The 18,935-nt window shown below is 38.4% G+C and overlaps 1 long non-coding RNA gene across 1 annotated transcript; it reads left to right on the plus strand.

Annotated features, from left to right (window-relative positions):
- The first annotated feature begins 9,344 nt into the window (after window positions 1-9,344).
- LOC129749425 (uncharacterized) lies at window positions 9,345-10,746 on the plus strand. The gene is made up of 3 exons (XR_008738042.1): window positions 9,345-10,041; window positions 10,121-10,560; window positions 10,621-10,746. It is a non-coding gene; the product is annotated as an uncharacterized LOC129749425 (long non-coding RNA).
- The last annotated feature ends 8,189 nt before the right edge of the window (window positions 10,747-18,935 follow it).

Below are 18,935 nucleotides of genomic sequence, written 5' to 3' on the forward strand. Positions count from 1 at the left end.
CATTCATCTTCGGCAGAGATGATAGCTGCATGGAATTCCCCCAGAGACCGATCTACGTCCTCAAAAGTTTCTAGTGGGCCATCGGTGATGAGGCGGAGATCAACCTTGCGCTGAAATTCGATCCAATTGACTGAGTGATAGTCCTTTCTCAGCTCTCGAGGTCGCAAAATTGGTGCACAGTTGTATTGGAGTTTCACAGGAAAATGGTCCGAGCTTAGCTCGTTGATGGTTTCCGGATTGCCAACATATGAGTCAGCATTAGTGATGTAGATGTCAATCGTAGATGGGACACCAGAGGCCGACAAGAAGGTGGGCTCTAACGGTGCGTTGATAGTATAGTACCCGTGTTGAGAATCGTCAAACAATAGTTCTCCGTTCTTGTTCCTTCGATGGTTTCGCCAGGCTTCATGGCGAGCGTTCAAATCACCGGCAACAATGAATTTTTTCCGGAACCTGGTGATTTTTGATAGATCCATTTTGAACTGTCTGCTTGTTCCGTTGCTATCAACACACTGTTTCGGACAGTAGGCCGCAATTATTAGCAGCTCCCCGATGTTTGTCATGATTTCAATTCCCAGCGTCTCTATGACTTTGGTTTGAAGATGAGGTTGAATGCTGAACTGGATGGTTTTCTTCACCGCAATCGCTACTCCACCCCCGCTCGAGTGAGTGCGATCCAGCCTGATGATGTTGTAGCCAGGCAGATGGAAGCTCATGCCAGGCTTCAGATGTGATTCTGTAAGGACCAAAATATCGATGCCATGGTCGTTCATCAAATTCAATAGTTCAATCGATTTCCGCGCTACAGCACGGGCATTCCAAAGCAGCAATCTTAGTTCATTAACAGCCATACGACAGAACGAATTCGCCAAGGAGACGTACTTGATCCATGCGGTTGGAGCATTGATTTATCTTTTCACACATGATATTCAGGATCTGGAGTAATGCAGCCGGTGTGTATTTGAGCGGGGGGACATCGGATGCTTCGTCCTCGCCCAGTGCGGGTTGAGGGAAGGTGGTTTGTTGAAACCCAGGAAGAGAAGGATTCGTTTCTCTTGGTTGGAGGTTCTTCCAGGCAGATGGGACCGCTTGGATGTGGTTAATTCGATCACTGATTTGTCCAGCAGTATTAGGCAGAATATTCTGGGAGGTGAAGGGCGGCGATTGCGTTGTGGTAGGTGCGACAGCTGGAACATTCAAAATTTGACGATTTTGATTGTTCGTGTGAAGTTCGGGGAAGTTGTTAGCATCCCTCGGGGGGACTCGTGGTGGAACCCAGTTGTTCCTTCTTCCAGGTTGGTTGTTGATTGAGGCTTGCCTCCGAATATTCTTATATTCCTCCCGCTTCGCGCAGGTTCGGTCTGTAGCTCGATGCGGTTGTTCGCAGTTGGCACATTTGAGTTCGTCTTTGCTTTCATCTGGACAGGATTCTGTTGCATGTTCTCCAGTACAGTTGTTGCAGCGGACCCGAAGATGGCAGTTGCGGGTACCATGGCCAAAATGCAGACAACGAAGACATTGGGTGACATCCTTGTTCTTTCCACGGTAGGGCTCCCAGGAAACAACGACATCTTCAATTACTCGCACCGCTTTGAGTGCCCCAAATGTGATTGTACCTTTGGCGAAGTGCAGCAGGTAGAGACAATCCCGGTATTCTCTTTGCGCGTTATGTCTCGTCATCGGGTAGACTGCGAGCGGCTGAAGCTTATAGCGGGATTCGAGGTCTGCTTTTATATCATCTGGTTCCATGATTGGAAGCCCCCGAACGACTGCTTTAAATGGCTTCTCAGATGGAAAATCATACGTAAAAAACTCAGCCTTCTTCCGTTCCAAAAGAGCCTTGATTTTGTTGTAGTCATCTCGGGACCGGGTTGCCACTTTGATCCCAAAGCGGCAAAGTTTATATTCAACCTTCACGGAGAGAATTGTCAACTCTTGTTTGAGCTTATCCAAGCCGATTGATTTTACCATCAGGGGCGGAGGTTTTATTGGTGGTGCTGTTGCAGTTTGCTCGCTCGCCAAATCGCCAAACCCGTTTAGATCGCTGGCATTGATTGCGGTCCTTTCTTCGCTCAAAATACTGAACGTGTTATGTGATACGATCGACACGTTATCATGGATGTTCCTTTTTTTGGCTGGAGGAAGGGCCTCGGGTGTACTGGCGCTGATATTGGCAACCTTCCGGCTACCTGCTGAGTTTCGCTCTCGCTTTTTTCCACCCATGCGGATATTAGTTGGAAAAAATGTTCGCGCTTGCTCTGAGCATGTGGAGAGAGCACGAAACGATTATGAGCGAAGGAGCGTGTTTTGATGTCGTCGATTCAACGGAGAATGACGTCGGACACCAGACGCCCCGACGGTGGCACGAAAATCTGGCTCGTGGGAGACCCCGGCGTCGGTTTCCACACACGACGGGCGCGGCGAACGACGGAAAAACGAACACCAGATCGTCCCGACGAAGACTCGAAATCTGGTACGTGTGAAACCCCGGCGATGGTTTCAGCACACGAACGGTCGCGAGGAGAAAAAAGGGACTAGAAACTTTAAACTGAGACTTAGTGAGAGACACGTCCTACGCTCTTGACAGTCGAGACTGGAATGTGATCCCGGCGCATCAAAGAATGCGCCCTTAAATAGGTTGACGAGCAAGCAAACAAGCACGTGCTCGCGCCAGATGGAACCGCCTAGAACTTTCCAGGCGCAAACATCTCGCTTTCAGTGAGAGCAACCGTTTCGCTCTCTCGGTGCGTTGCTCTCACGTCTATTCTCATTTCTCAGTCCGCTTGTCGGACTGAACAACCACGTTTGGTGATATTTTCCCACTTTTTTTGAACGATCCATTTTTCTTATATGCACAATATTAATCACTCTTCAAGTAAGGCTATGATCATTTAGTATCCGGGCACTTTATTTTGGTGATAGCTGCGTTATTAGAGCTCGGATATGCAAAAAGTTAGTAGCGTTGTGTTGGTTATGAAAAGGACTATCTTGCCTATTTTTGATAGATTTTTAAGTTTACGTGTGTATGAGATATTTACTATGAAAAAAGACATGATAAAAATAATTTTGCACAAATTTGCTCCTTTTGCGCATTTTGTGCCTCGAAAATTCTTCATTGTTGACTCGAAAGCTCATGAACTGTTGATTTTTTTCTGATTTTTTTTCGTACCAAATGGTTATTAAGTATAAGGAACCACTCTAGGATCCACACGAAGCTCAAATCAACTATCGGAGTGCAACTCTTGATCTTAAATATGGTTAAAAGTTTATGGTTATTTGGGAAAACTGAAGCAAGACTCCCTACATAATGCAAAAAATCCATTTCCGGCAGAGGCAAAAAGTTATGCCTGACTAGTAGACACCAAGTAAATAACTATTAATGATCAGATCCAAAGATCGCAATCTGTGCATCCGGTTTTTACGCAATATGACAGATGTGTTCTGATGGAAAAAAACTTATGTTAAAACCGGATTTAAGAGATCAATTTCTTCGAGATACCAACTCATGAAAAGGTTCCAACCAGATTCCAATTGCTTTTTCCAGGTGAGTTTGTGTAAAATATCATGATTTCGCAAAGGTTTCGGTTCTGTGGTAGAAAAAAAAATTAAAACATAACTGAAAAAAGTGTGCAAAGAAAAAAAAGAGATTTTATGAAAAAGTTAGAGTATTTCTTGAAATAATTGATAAATATTTTTTTTATATTTTTAGTTTAAATGTCATATCAACACCTTCATTTCCTCCATAGAAAGTTTTTCGATCAAATGAATAGTTTTTGAAATACACACGTTTGTAACTGCCCGGATACTAAATGATCATAGCCTTATTCAAAACTAACATCTGTACACAAAGAAAAACATGCCCTCTATAAATATAAAGGAATGGGTATAAATCAGGTACGCTGGTATATAAGTTGTTTTGTTTGATTATACCTAGACATTATGATTCGATTATGAATGAACAACCAACTGAGCACCTAGGTAGAATTCAGCAAACTGTTTAAGTTTAACATCATAATGAAAACATTTGGGTAGAATGAAGTCTGCTTCATTTAATATTGGAACAAATTCTTTTGCTCATTGTGGCGCTCCTAGTGGACGGATTTGGAAACTTTTTTCACCCACGTGTCGGGAAATTCATTACCTTTCATCATGTATTTATGTCATAACACCAAACGATAGCATTTTGTAAACAACCGCCATGGAAGCCAAACGGAGAGATCAAATTGTGCACAGTTTTCTTGAAAATCCATTGTTGTCGGCATCGAAGCTAGCTAAACAGCTTAAAATGCCCAGAAATACCGTATGGCGTGTTATCAAGCAGTACAAGGAAACATTGACGACGGCTCGGAAGCCGCATTCGAAGCGTCGGAGTGGAACTGTCGACCGGAAACTACGTGGGAAAGTCATCAAGGCCGTCAAGAGGAATCCCAATCTTTCAGACCGCGATTTGGCCAATAAGTTCCAGGCCGCTCACAGTACGGTGCGACGAATTCGTCTCCGGGAAGGAATAAGGTCATTCCGAGCCAGCAAACAGCCAAATCGGACGCTGAAGCAGAACAATGTGGCCAGAATCCGTGCTCGAAAGCTGTACGACCAAGTGCTGATCAAGTTCGACGGATGTAAAGTCTGCTTCATTTAATATTGGAACACAAACAATTGCGTGTAGTTCAGTCATTTATTAACGAATTCATAATTTGTTTTTCATACAAATGTAGCATTTTCTTTACTCTTTCATAAAAAAAAATTAAAAAAATTATTCATTGCTGTTTCGAAGAAATTCTCGTACTCGTACTCGTAAGAAAATTGTGCACAATTTGATCTCTCCGTTCGGTTTCCATGGCGGTTGTTTACAAAATGCTATCGTTTGGTGTTATGACATAAATACATGGTGAAAGGTAATGAATTTCCCGACACGTGGGTGAAAAAAGTTTCCAAATCCGTCCACTAGGAGCGCCACAATGAGCAATAGAATTTGTTCCAATATTAAATGAAGCAGACTTTAAAGACACATATTATTATTCGCCCAACAACCCGTTTTACAAAACCATCTACGGTTTACGGTACCTACAATCTAGAAAAAAGCATCTTCAATAAATCAGCATTTTATCTGCATTTCCACTGCTTCTTGCAGTTTGTTAGCATTTAATATGCGTAGCTGTTTTTAATCAGCATCCAAAATGCGATTTTAAATATTTTTGTTATTGCATTATTCAAGCATTGAAATCGCTATTTTATGGCTATTGTGCATTCGAAAAGCTTTTTACTGACTAAAAGCTTTTAAATATAATATCACATGCTAATTTAAAACAACTTTGCATTTCAAATGCTTATATACTACAACAAGCAGCGGAAATGCAGATATAATGCTGATTTACTGCTTATGCTAATGCTTGGTGGTTACCTGGGTACTAATCACTAAACGTACTTCCACAGCCAGAACTTATGTCTGATCCCGGAGAATAATAAAAGATTATTATCATTCTTTTTGTCTTTGTTCATGTTTTCTATTATGTTAACATAAAAACATTGAAATAATAGAAAACATAAAATGGCCGGGCCCACTGTGAACAGAAGAAACGTGGACCACCATACGTTTCAAATGGGCGGCAGTATCGTTGGAAGCATGCTAAAATGCTTCGTGATGAACAAACCATGGGTGATGTGAAGTAACTTCGCCAATCACTAGGACAATTCTTCAGCTGCTGGATTTATTTGGTACAGTAAAAAATGTGAAGCGTTGAATATTAAGCGTTTGCTGTTCGAAATTCGTAAGATCTTGTAAACGAAATGTTTGTCTCGAAAACATGCATTACACTTATCGAGGTACTCCAGTTGGCTTGATAAATGGAACTGCTTAAAGCAGGGATCACTACAAATCTGGACGCACTATTTATTTTACCATAGTGCTCCTAGTTGTCGGATCTGGAATGTTTTGGCAGCACTTTGTAGAGGAATGTTTCTTCTACCAGTGCTGAAAATTTCATTACGATTCGTTTTATTTCAAAAAAGTTACACGTGATGGAAGCCGCGAGATGATAAATTTTGAGCACCCACGTCAAAAACCCGACGTGGTTGGGTTCAAAAATCGCGAAATCGTTAAAAATTGTCAAATCAACCGTGTGTAGCGTTCTCAAACGTTTCCGTGAGATGCGTACTATAGATCGGCAGGTTCATACCAAGCGTCATAGTGGAATTAAAGATCGGGAACTGCATTTGAAGGTGTTGAGAACGATCAAGGAAAACACAGGGTAGTCGGACTATGACATTGCCAAGAAATTCAACGCACCGGTGCACCGTCAGCAGAATTCGTCTACGCGAATGAATACGATCCTATCGGACCAGTAAGCAACCAAACCGGACATTGAAGCAGAATTTAGTAGCCAAAGGACGTGCCCGCAAGTTATACAAGAAGTATCCAACGAAGTTCGACGGATGCATCCTCATGGATGACGAAACGTACGTGAAGATGGATTTTGGGCAGCTTTCTGGCCAAAAATTATGTAAAGCCACTGCAGTGGTGCACTGCACTGGTCATGGTGATGTCCCCGGCAACTTCAAATTCTTTTTTGCTGATAAGTGTGCAAGAAAGTGTTTGATCTGGCAAGGTATTTGCAGCTGCGGACGAAAAATTCCGGTTTTTGTGAAAAACAAGCCCATGGACTCCGAAATTTACAAGGAGGAATGCCTGAAAAACTTTTTTTTCGTACATTAGATCTCACAAAGGACTAGTTAAGTTTTCGCCAGATTTGGCAAGCTGCCACTACAGCTAGGAGGTTCTACAGTGGTATTGGGCCAACGGGTGGATTTTGTCAAACAGGACATCAACCCACCCAACTGCCCTCAATTCCGCCCTATCGAAAAATTTTGGGCAATTGTCAAGCAGAAGATGAAGAAGAATGGTAGGACGACTCGGGAAGCAACAGAGATGAATAGATTGTGGAACAAAATGGCCACTGAGGTCAGCGAATAGGGTGTTCAAACTATAATGAGTGATACTCAACCAATAGTTCGAAAAATCATCAAAACAACATCGGAATAATTTTTTATTATTTCTCCTTTAAAGTGCAATAAAAACCCTACATTTCAAGTACAAAACATTTTTATTTCGTTTACATAGCTCCGAGATAGACCCGTTTTAATGCGTCCAGATTTGTAGTGATCCATGCTTTAAAATACAGTTAATTTTACCATTCCCTTTAATAAGCTCTAAACTCCAAGTAACGTTAAAATATAATTCTATACGTGGAATTATCATAGCAATCCTGAAAACAGATGTCGTTGGCAAGGGAATACAATCGGGGGAAAACACTTTGGGTGGGGAGAACACGAAAAAAAAAACTCTGTTGTGGTATGAGCCTACTTGGTTGAATGATTCAACTGAATCTAAGCAATCGAAGGATTCCTTTTAATTCAACCACGGTAAATGAAAAGTTCATATACCAGTATTTCGATAGCAACTTACTACCTTCTTCAGTGAACGTTTTCAATTGATGAATGTGTATCGTTTCCCTCCCTTATATTGTCCGGGTTAGGTAAGCTACTACTAGGTAGCAGAAACCTCCGAATGCTGCAAACCAAAAGGAAGTTGATTGATAAATTCGAGGAACACATGGCTATAGCTAGATCTGACTCAAAGAAGAAAATTCTCCCTTCACAGAATCCTAGATCTGCAGTAGCTTTACACATGTGTGAATCTGGTCACTCTATTGATCGAGGAAATGTCTCGCTGATCCGGTCTTTGAATAGTTATTCGCTTAAATTGGATGTTGCTGAAAGCATTGAAATCTTCAATGAAAAATCAGTTAATCTCTTAAACGGAGACACCGGACCAGGGCACACTTGGTTGTTCAAATTCTTAGGTAAAAAGAAATACAATAATTTACCTGACAATGCTCAAAACGGGTAGAAAATAATTTAGCACTACCAGAAACACCCAGAATAGGAGGAGCAGAGGTTTCTGCTACTTAGTAGTAGCTTACCTAACCCGGACAATATAAGGGAGGGAAACGATACACATTCAACAATCGAAAACGTTCACTGAAGAAGGTAGTAAGTTGCTATCGAAATACTGGTATATGAACTTTTCATTTACCGTGGTTGAATTAAAAGGAATCTTTCGATTGCTTAGATTCAGAAAAAAACTTCCAATTTCACCATAAAATCAATTCTCGACTACACTTTCTATTCTTAGTGCTATGTCCTTCCCGTTTGAACTCTTGCACTTTCCCATACGTTTTTCAACCAATTTTCTTTTTGGCCAACTATTGGCGTACTTTTAGAAAAAAACAGCGACGGATCTGGGAGTAATTCACTAGCCACGATGGCTCACATAGACCAAAACCGCAGACACCATATACCCAGACTGATCAGTGGCGGTTGAGCCCATACAACTACAAATCGCCCAGAATCATACGCCATCTGACGGGGCATCGTGAAACCATTGTGCTTCATCAAGAAAAAAAAATACACTTGATAATTAACAAGCCAAATTAAAACTGTCTTGATTGAATCACCTACTAGTATTTGAAATAATATCTTAAAAAAAATTAATGTCTTCAATGTTAAATTGTTTACTTTAATTTACTGTATCATAATTTAGGGATTTAGTTTTGATTTCAAAATTTATCAGGCTGAGTGACAGTTGAAAATTTGAATGTCTGTAAATTATAAATAATTCGGAATTGTTCGTCCTTATCCGAATGATTGATTTATTGTTCGACAAAGAAAACTACACAGAACGCTTTGAAAAACTTGAATTCCAATTTATCTTAACTGTTTCTTTGCTCATACCTATAGATATGTTTGAGGGGTGAAATAAGTTATTGACATTCTCGTTGGATTGATTAGAACTTTTTTAGGCAATTTAAAAAAAAACAGAATAATAAATGTGAAGAATGTATTGATAAGTTCTTAAATCCCTTTTGGCGCTGGAAGTGTTTGTGATATAATGGTGTTTTACTAAAACTTATAAATTTTTGGAAAAATAACTGCAGAAACGACCGTGTTTGTCGCCCGGTTATTTTTCCTTACTCATTGGTACACGCCCAACAAGTGTGTGTGTGAAATGTCAAAAACAACTGTAATGGCCTTTTCAGCATAGTTCTGGATTTGGGGAAAATTAAACTTAAAAGCGATCATTTTTTAAGACTATTTTTCCTGTCTTAATCCGTACACGAGAGCAAGTGTGTGTGATAAATGTCAACTAAGTTGAAAAACAAGGCAAATATGCACTGAATTTGGAACATTTCAAATAGTCTGTTTAAAATCCATTTCCCTTTGTTTCTAAAAACAAAATTCTTTGATTTAATTTTTTTTTTAACCATAGTCAGAAAGTAATTAGTTCACAAAACTAATCCATTCTTCAAAAAATTATTATTTTGAATAATGTTCATTTCAATGTTCCTTAATTGCTGTCCAGTAATCAAGCAATTATTTCGCTGTAACTAAACTTATATATCGAGCTCAATGCTTTTCCACACCCCCAAAACAAATTTTGAATGGTACACGCAAACTTTCGAAAACTTACCGAGTAAGTTATTTTTACGCAACCGAGAGTTTTTCAATGTTAACTTTCTCTTGCATACTTTTTGTTTCTTATTTTGTATGCAACCTAAAAGATATTTCAATAAAACTTTTGCGTTGAGTACTTTTACACCAGCCATTTTGTTTGTCGGACGGACTGAAAATTTTAACGCGTTTAGTTAAAGTTAAAAAACCGAATTTTCCACCTTAAATCGTTATGTGATACAAGTTGAATCAGTGCATGTTATGTCGGTTGCGGTCGGCGGAAGGCATCTAGTTCCGGCGATGATTCTGTTCAGTACCTGCACCAGGATTCGGACCGCTAGATGCTGCAGCAACACGGGAGAAGCCAGTGGTTCCGTCGATGTCAACGAAGGACGGAACATGAGGCGTTCCGGTTGGACGAACCTACTTCTTTAAGTTTCACCAAGCAAAGCTACTGGGAAAAATCAGTCATAACAACACCAGCAGAAAAATTGATGTTCCAGTGTCTCTGGAAGGAGTACCGGTGAGGTCAAGGTAATTTTTTCTAATAGTTTGTCGTAAGGAGCAGTTCTTTCCTAACTGCTATTATTAAAATTAAATGTTTTATTTACAGGAAAAGTAAACAACGTTAAAACTAAGGAATTTCAATGGAAGGAGTTGAAGGAGAAAGTCGACGCCGAAACTGAAAACGCGACCAATGCAGTGGGAATTAATAAACCGTTGCGGCAGCTTCGGTTGGTGCGATAACGATGTCAATCCCTCCGGTCAGAAAGCCAGTTGTATCACCGGCACTGGCCACCGCTAGCAATTTGCTTACCGTCTTTGTACGATAGGGTCGGCATAGAATTCGTTCTCAGCTATGGATTAGGCCATGGCTGCGACGCTGGCGGCCACCGAAGTTCCCGAGAACCCTGCCCCAAAAATGGATGAACAAGAAACCGCACCGACATGCTGAATCCTGAACAAAAATTACGGCAACAGGGTCATCAACTACATTATAACATTCGCTCTGCTGATCCATGCTACATGTGACTTTAATGGTTTTCTATCATGGTAAGATACAAGTTATTATTGTTTTTAATCAAATTTTGTAATATTTTTGATTTATTGCAGCACACGTTCTTCAAAACCACGTTAAAAATCAAAATTCAGGATGTGGTTCTTGCTTCCGGAACAACAAGCACAGGTACCTGGTGGCAAGCGACAGTGAGGAAACATTCGAGGCAACCTGGGCCAAGATGACTATTCCGAATCGACCCATCTACGGTTTCGAAAGCAATTGAAAATTGATGTTTTTATTAAATTAAATTAAATTAATTCAAATTCAGCTGTTTTTCTTACTACGTAGCGCAAACAATGAAAAATTTCCTTAATTTTAATTCTTCATACAATTCTATGCACCCGCGAGAAAATATCAAAAAACTTTGTAGTGAGTAAAATGCACTAAACTTACGTTGAGTTAAATACGCTAAACTCAATGTTTAGTTTAATGCATTAAACTTAACTTCGAGTCCCTGCACTTTTTGTCCGATTTGCGTACAAAAAAGTTACCGTTGAGTTTTTTATTTTTGCCGTGTAAAAGAACATTACTATCTTGATGCAAACGAAGGCCATTTTTATTTTCTTGTCGTTGCATGGAATGTCAATTATCGTATGTCTATGTGAGTGAATTCATTTAATGTTTTGATTTCGATGGGACGGATTCACGTTCGTTTTTTTATACCCATGATAAAATCAATTACACATGCGATATTCATAAAATGGTTCGAAATTTAACTAAAAAGAAAAATAATGAAAAAATAACTGAACAACAGATCAGGGAAAGCTAAGCTATTCTCATTAAACAGACTCGGATGGTTGAGATTGTTTGTCAATATTCATCATATTTCAATTAACGAACTTTGTTAAAAATTTTACTAAATTTTCGGGAAAATGTTTACAAGATGCGTCATCTCGGAGTCCAAAATATTGTTTCGAGAACTGCCTCGTCCAGTGGGCGGTAAAAGGGCTCGTTTAATATCCAAAATTAGTTCGATGTTTTGAAAAGCAGACATTTCTCGAATGTGACTAAGTTTTTCATCGAAAGGAAAGATTCAGGATTTATTCGGAAAAAAGTGAATAAAATTCTGACACCGATTTTTTATTGTAGATGGTGACTTGATAGAATATTTCGTAGTAGCGATTTTCATTAGTTTCTTCTGTAAACTATACATTGCTTTTCAAATTTTGTAAATACCACCTTTACTTATGTTTTATTTATTTGCAATATACAATCAGTGGAATGTTTTTTCGATGTCATTTGTCGTTTTCTCAACAATTCCTAGATCGTTTTATAAGTACTTAAATACAATTGTGTCGTTACAATATTTTTCGGGATACTTGAATTACCCTTGACGGAGGTTCCGGGGTTTACCGAAATCTTGCAGTTGAAAGTGATCTTCACAAATGAAGCAATTGTTAGACAGCTATTAATTTCCGCAATTCTTCTTGTGAATTGAGAATGTGTGATTTTCAACCACATCGGAGATTTCAGAAAATGATTATTTTTCAACCAAAACGCCATAAGGAAGTGTAGCGGACAATCATCAATACTCATCCAACTGAAATCGTTGAAAAATCATCGCTTTAGTCGTAAATGATGGCAACTCATAAAAGTTTACTGATGAGCTCAAACATCAAACAAAGCGTCGTGCAATACTGCAAGTGTTATTTGAATTTATTTCGATTGATCAAAATTGAGTTATGAATTTCTTCACGCATCGTTTCAAGTGAGTTTCCTAATGTGAAACCACCAATCTTCTAATATATAAAGATGAGTTGGGCTATATATGTTTGTATATATATATGCACCTTATACAAATCCACACCGCTAAACCAATCAGCATGAAATTTGGTACAGTGATGTAAACGGACATGAGAAAGGTCGAGGTAATAGTTTTGAGCCCCTCCCACCTAAGAAAAGGGACCCTCCCATACAACTTACGTTTTTATTCCCACGAACCAAAATTCATGGCACCCATTTGTCAACCGATTTTCGTTTCCTTTGGCGGGATTGTTTTCACCATCACCATGGGCCAGGCATTAGAAACGACCATCCAAAGTTCACGTGTACTCGAAAGCACATCAAAGCTTGCTGAGCATAGACAATTTGAAAGGAGAAATTTTGGCGAGTGTTTTTTCCTTCTACTGTTCAAAGCACGTGGTACCCCATGAGCTTTACATAAGGTGCGGAGATATTTTGATGCTGTCACAAATACATCAGTATCTTCAGACTGGTGTGCATGCAATGCGGTCTGATTCGCATCAATGACGTCATAACAGTTGTTTGGGTTGCAATTACGGAAGAGTTTTTGATTTAGATAAATTTTTTTAAATGAAAAAATGACCAAGTGCTGAATAAAATCCTGCAAAATTTCGCAGGTCGATGCTAAGAAGCAAAATAGAGCAGTGAGTTTTCATCAGCTACCGAAGGAACCCGCGGTACGCAAAAAATGGCTCGCGTTCTGTGGCCGTAAGGATGGATCCGGCATATACGTGTGCTCCCAGCATTTCGAATTGACGGAGTTGGTCAATGTTTATATGGAAAACGCAAGGAGGGTTCTTATAAAATCTGGTAAGTATTTCTAACTTAGGCCATTATCGCAATATTCTTTATGTTTCGTTTTTTCTCTCAGCTTTGCCATCCGTTCGTTGCCCTCCAACTGAGTCTGCTCGATCCATCAGAGCTAAAGTGAGGAACCGGAAGCAAGTAGTCGAAGAATTTCTACAGAGAAATGCAAACTTGGGGATCAGTTGAAGTCATCGCCCTCGATAACAATATCTTCTAAGATGGTTATTCCACGACGAGGGAACAATCCACGGTAAAAAAAACGCGTTCTGTAACAACCGAATCACGCTGAAAAAAGCCATTCAATACTCATTTTGAGATGGGAAATTCTCTCAACAAGGATATATGTTTCACCTTTTATACGAGCGTTCACTATTTTCAGTATTATAGTACTTTAATCATATTAATTTGACAACTTTTCTAGTAAACTATATTACGCACTGCAGCCCCGATGATGTTATGACGTCATCACTGTAATACACACAATGTTTACGTTTTTTCGATCACCTATACCACGGCAAACCGAGTTCATCCACACCTTATGTAAAGCTCATGGCGTGGTACCGGTGCGAGGTATTTGATTGCAATAATAAGCCTTCATTAAGCATAAAAAATACTACTCTCCTGTGGTTTTCAAATCGGTCTCAACTACGATGGGCGCGTTGAGATTCTACAAGAATATGCAGTGTGTAAAGTATGGATACAATGATTCGTCTTCGTTATGAATTGACTTCTTCAGTTGAATAAATATTTGGACTGAAAACTAATGTTCCAGCTTTTAAAAACCAACCATTTTCATGATTTTGGAATTCTTCATTGTAAGTTCAAGGCTGAGATTTCATCACTTCATCACACGTGTAGAAATTTAATTTACAATAGGGATAGGACAATAAAACGTTCATTTCATGAATAATGAAGAAATCTATTCAGAAATTTATAAATAAAAATTCAACTTAATAGATATCATTCTACGGGGAGATTATCCATCTTGAAAAAAGGTCATTCACATATGTTTTCATTAAAAATTTGTTTTTAGACGTGAAAATAAAAATTATAATAATTCAATTTTGGTTACATGTTACATTTTAAAACAAAGAAATGAATACATCCTGGCTTTTTCCAACGAAATCCGGGCAACCAGGCCGGACCGAACTTTCCTGAAATTTTGAGTCAAATGGGCAGGCAAGTCCGGAATAATCCGGGCATTCTGGCAACCTTAGATTAAAATGTTTATCGTGATAGAATGAACAAACCTTTTACCAAAAATAATCTCATAATCTAATAAATCTAATAAATAATCCAATGATCTAATAGATTATTTTTGATTCAAGGGAAATAATTTCAAATTTCTATAAGCAAACCTATTATGAAAACGATAAACTTTGCTTATAATCCCAATTAGAACTTTAAGAAGATTATTTAAATTTACAAAGCTTACAAGGCCAAACATGGTCAAATTTGTTATGATGATGAACAAAAAGCTTTCAAAATTTCAAAAGTCAAACGACTCATTTTGATATATATTTTATGTGAACCCGAGCAAGGCCGGGTAAAATCAGCTAGTTCATCATAAATTACGAAAGAAATTCAAACGTTTCGTTAAGATCGCAAACGATTCTGTTGAAGTCGATGTATTTTTTCAAGCTTTATGTTTGAATTCTAACCACATTTGGTAATGCGCTCTAATTCAAAAATGGTTCTTTAATGGTTTTCGAAATATATCGTGTTATTTTTTTCTTTCTAAAGTAGGTAACCAGAAACGACCGTGTTCATCGCTAGATGTAAAAAAAAAACAAATAGCACAATGCAAATGTGTGTGTGATTTATCAAGTGCGTTTTAATATGCACACAAAATATGTTATGTTTGTGTAAGATTTTTCCGTTTGTGTATGTGGCCGTTAGTTTCACGATAACCCGTAGATAGCGCTGCGGAACAAGCGTCAAAATCAGCCTTCAGTGGTCAGTCTGGGTATCTGATGTCTGCGCCAAAACCAACAGGGGAATAATTCGTAGCACTGAATCAAAATGTTGCACAGATCACAATCATTCTTCTCGTGGTTAATATTGATATCACTTATTAAATTAACAAATTTAAGAAAAAACCATTATTTTTTATTTATTTTTCGGGACGCGAAAAAAAAATCACGTGCGATGTCACCCGGTCATCGCCTACTCCTCCTAACAATTAAAAAATAGTTTCAAATCTTAAACGGCATATTTAAAATGAAATGTCTAATGTCTAGAGTGATTAAAGACTTATTTCCGGCGGAGGCGAGCAAATTTAAGATCAAGTAATTTCCCGTTACTACGTTCAAAATTGTACTTAAAAAAACTTTCAGGGGGGGGGGGGGGGGGGTAGTTGGTTAAGGGGTTCCCCGTTCACACGCCTGGATGGCGCCTCTTCGTTTACTATAGTCTCTTTAGTAGCCCCTCTAGCTTGGACGCCATTTTGGGAACTAAAGATCAATATAAAAATTTAATAGAGGCATCATTCTATAGACGCACACTACAGAATGAAGGGTGTTCAGATCTTTTACATGAATGATTAGAAAATATACGGCAAATTAAAGTTGATCACTTTCTGATCCGAACAGCCTTTATGTGGCTGTCATTAAGTGACATTATTTATACAATTGAATCTACTTCCTAGGGTCACAACGGCCGGCTCAATACGACTTAAAGATCGGTTTAATTATGAAAAAATAAGCCGGGTTAATACGATTTACAAAAATTAAACTTGATAGCTAGACACAAAACAAACCAACTTATGAATTCAATATATCTTTTTGCCAAAAAAGTTTTTATACCATTTTCGTGTATTTTTAACGGTTTTTTTGCCGCTTGGGGGGTGATCATCCCTCCCCATAGGACCGCGCATATTTATGGGACTCGCACGTTATAATTTTTAAAAATTGAACTTCATCTTTTGTTTGTCGGAAACTTTCTCTCCCTAAACAAACAAAATATACGTAGCTCTACGTCAAAACATGCTGTTGCGAAAACAAATTCTGGCAGCGAGCTTCCACCGCAAAACGACACTTTTCGGGAAGTGTAATTGCAATTCTATCAGCATCCATTCCGTTTTTTTTTTCGTTTGCTTTGGTGCAATCCAGATTTCATAATCCTTGTTTTCGGTTAGCTCCTGGCCAATGAGGGCAGATCGGGGTCCAAGAGCAGCAATACAGTTACTGCCGGTGAAAAATAACGGCAGTCAATACTGCAGTCGAAAGATGAGACGTTCCCGTTGACCACATGGGTTGATATTCAAAGAGTGTCTCAAATACTATTCTTTTGTGTGGATTTAATTTTTTTACTATTGCTTTTGGTGTTATACCGATGTCAAAACTAGACCAAAAATTCCCTTTTTATTTTATGTCGATTTTTCAAAGACAAAAAAAAATAGATTCCAACTGCAAATTGCACAGCGCCAGACCGCATTTTATGCGCAATTTCGTGCAATGGCTAACGTAAACCTGTTGTAACAACTGACTGGTTGTTGGCGACTGCGGAAAAGAGACACTGATTTTTACGCATTCCAATATTGCCAAGTCGTTCGAGGGAAAATGCTCTAGTCTTGCACAGCCTAGAGTCAACTACATGTACAAACAAACAATGGAATGTGGGGACGCTCCCTTAAACTTTGACCTGAACGGTCGACGCGTCGTCGTTGAAATTTCTGCATTGGAGTACCGATTGCAGAGGTTTTTCCCCCATTTTGGGACTGCTGCAAGGAAAAGCAAATACCTACTGAATAGCACAAAAAATAAAAACAAAAATAAACTAACGGAAATTTAATATCGCTCGGATGGGGTTTCGTCGCACATCGTTAATCGGATCAAAGTTTGGAAAAAAATCGACAAAGAATTTTCAGGGGCTTCCAGCAATGAGGAAAGTTGAAAGATATTAACAATGTGTATCTTACTTTCAACTTTCAACCTTATGATTAAATTTTGGTAATTTTTCTGTGTCAACTTTGTTCAAATTGCAAAGACTGTCTAGCTAAGGTTTTCGTAATTGTCAAAATGTTTAAAATGATCAAAATTGCCAATATTGTCAAAATTTTCAAAATTTTGAAAATTGTGAAAATTGTGAAAATTAAGCCTACCAATCATCGAACGTGTTATTACTACCTTGTACAGATTACTTATGAATGCTGTGTGCGACGATTCGAATTCAGACGACTCAATAGCAGCCAGACACACAGGTCGAGCAAAAATGATGACACAATGATTACGAGTGAGCCCTCGACGAGCTTTGGGCTTATCACGCAAGTCACGTGGCAGCAGCCCGCCAGATTAGGAAGGTACAGATGTGAGGCGGTTTTTAGCCATAGCTTGTGCCTGGGTACGAATTGCTGTGTGCTTTTTCTGCTATGCGCTCCACAGCTGTGGGTTGTAACTCATCAAACTGTCAGAATCAGAAACCCACCCACTTCTACCCTTACGTAAAACATCCCCCCATTCCTCCAGTGCTCTTCTCTGCTTTCGTTAGATATCCGAAACATGCATGCAATGTGCAATGGAATGTTTGAAATTTTAATGGGCGAACTTGGCTCATCGCTTTCGTCCTATGTTTCTAGATGAAAACACTTTAGCTGACCTATATTGTTCCCGCTAGAAAGCTTTTATGGGTCCACTGTACAAGACACACATACACACACATACACCACATAATCAACGAGGCTTAAACAGAATGCAGAAAAGGTTTAGCTAAAGAGAGATGCTGCGAGGAAAATTCCAGCACACATACAAAAACGGGCAGACGAACGAACGGACAATTCATCTACACTACCCCCCGGGGAGAAGTTTAGGACGATCCATCTGTGATGAGTTATGGCCCAGCCAGCGAGAGAGCGCTCAAAACGATTTCGGGATGCTTTTGGGTTCGTACTAAATCCTAATGAAAAAACTAAATCCGTGGCATTTATGTTTGAGGGTATTGACATCCCCCATCATGTCAATCGGAAATTAAAGATAAACAAATCCACGGGAGGACATTTGAAGGATTAGGATTTAAACAACAACCGCTGAGAAGTTTGTTCAAAAGATGGGCCCTTATTTTGGACAAGAAATTTAAATCTCCGGAATTTTACTGTGGGTGGACCATTGAATCAATTTTGACAATTTTGACAATTTTGACAATTTTGACAATTTTAACAATTTTGACAATTTTGACAATTTTGACAATTTTGACAATTTTGACAATTTTGACAATTTTGACAATTTCGACAATTTTGACAATTTTGACAATTTTGACAATTTTGACAATTTTGACAATTTTGACAATTTTGACAATTTTGACAATTTTGACAATTTTGACAATTTTGACAATTTTGACAATTTTGACAATTTTGACAATTTTGACAATTTTGACAATTTTGACAATTTTGACAATTTTGACAATTTTGACAATTTTGACAATTTTGACAATTTTGACAATTTTGACAATTTTGACAATTTTGACAATTTTGACAATTTTGACAATTTTGACAATTTTGACAATCTTGACAATTTTGACAATTTTGACAATTTTGACAATTTTGACAATTTTGACAATTTTGACAATTTTGACAATTTTGACAATTTTGACAATTTTGACAATTTTGACAATTTTGACAATTTTGACAATTTTGACAATTTTGACAATTTTGACAATGTTGACAATTTTGACAATTTTGACAATTTGGACATTTTTGACATTTTTGACAATTTTGACCATTTTGACAATTTTGACAATTTTGATAATTTTGACAATTTTGACAATTTTGACAATTTTGACAATTTTGACAATTTTGACAATTTTGACAATTTTGACAATTTTG

The sequence above is a fragment of the Uranotaenia lowii genome, chromosome 2 (genome assembly GCF_029784155.1).
Source record: "Uranotaenia lowii strain MFRU-FL chromosome 2, ASM2978415v1, whole genome shotgun sequence".
Lineage (NCBI taxonomy): Eukaryota > Metazoa > Arthropoda > Insecta > Diptera > Culicidae > Uranotaenia > Uranotaenia lowii.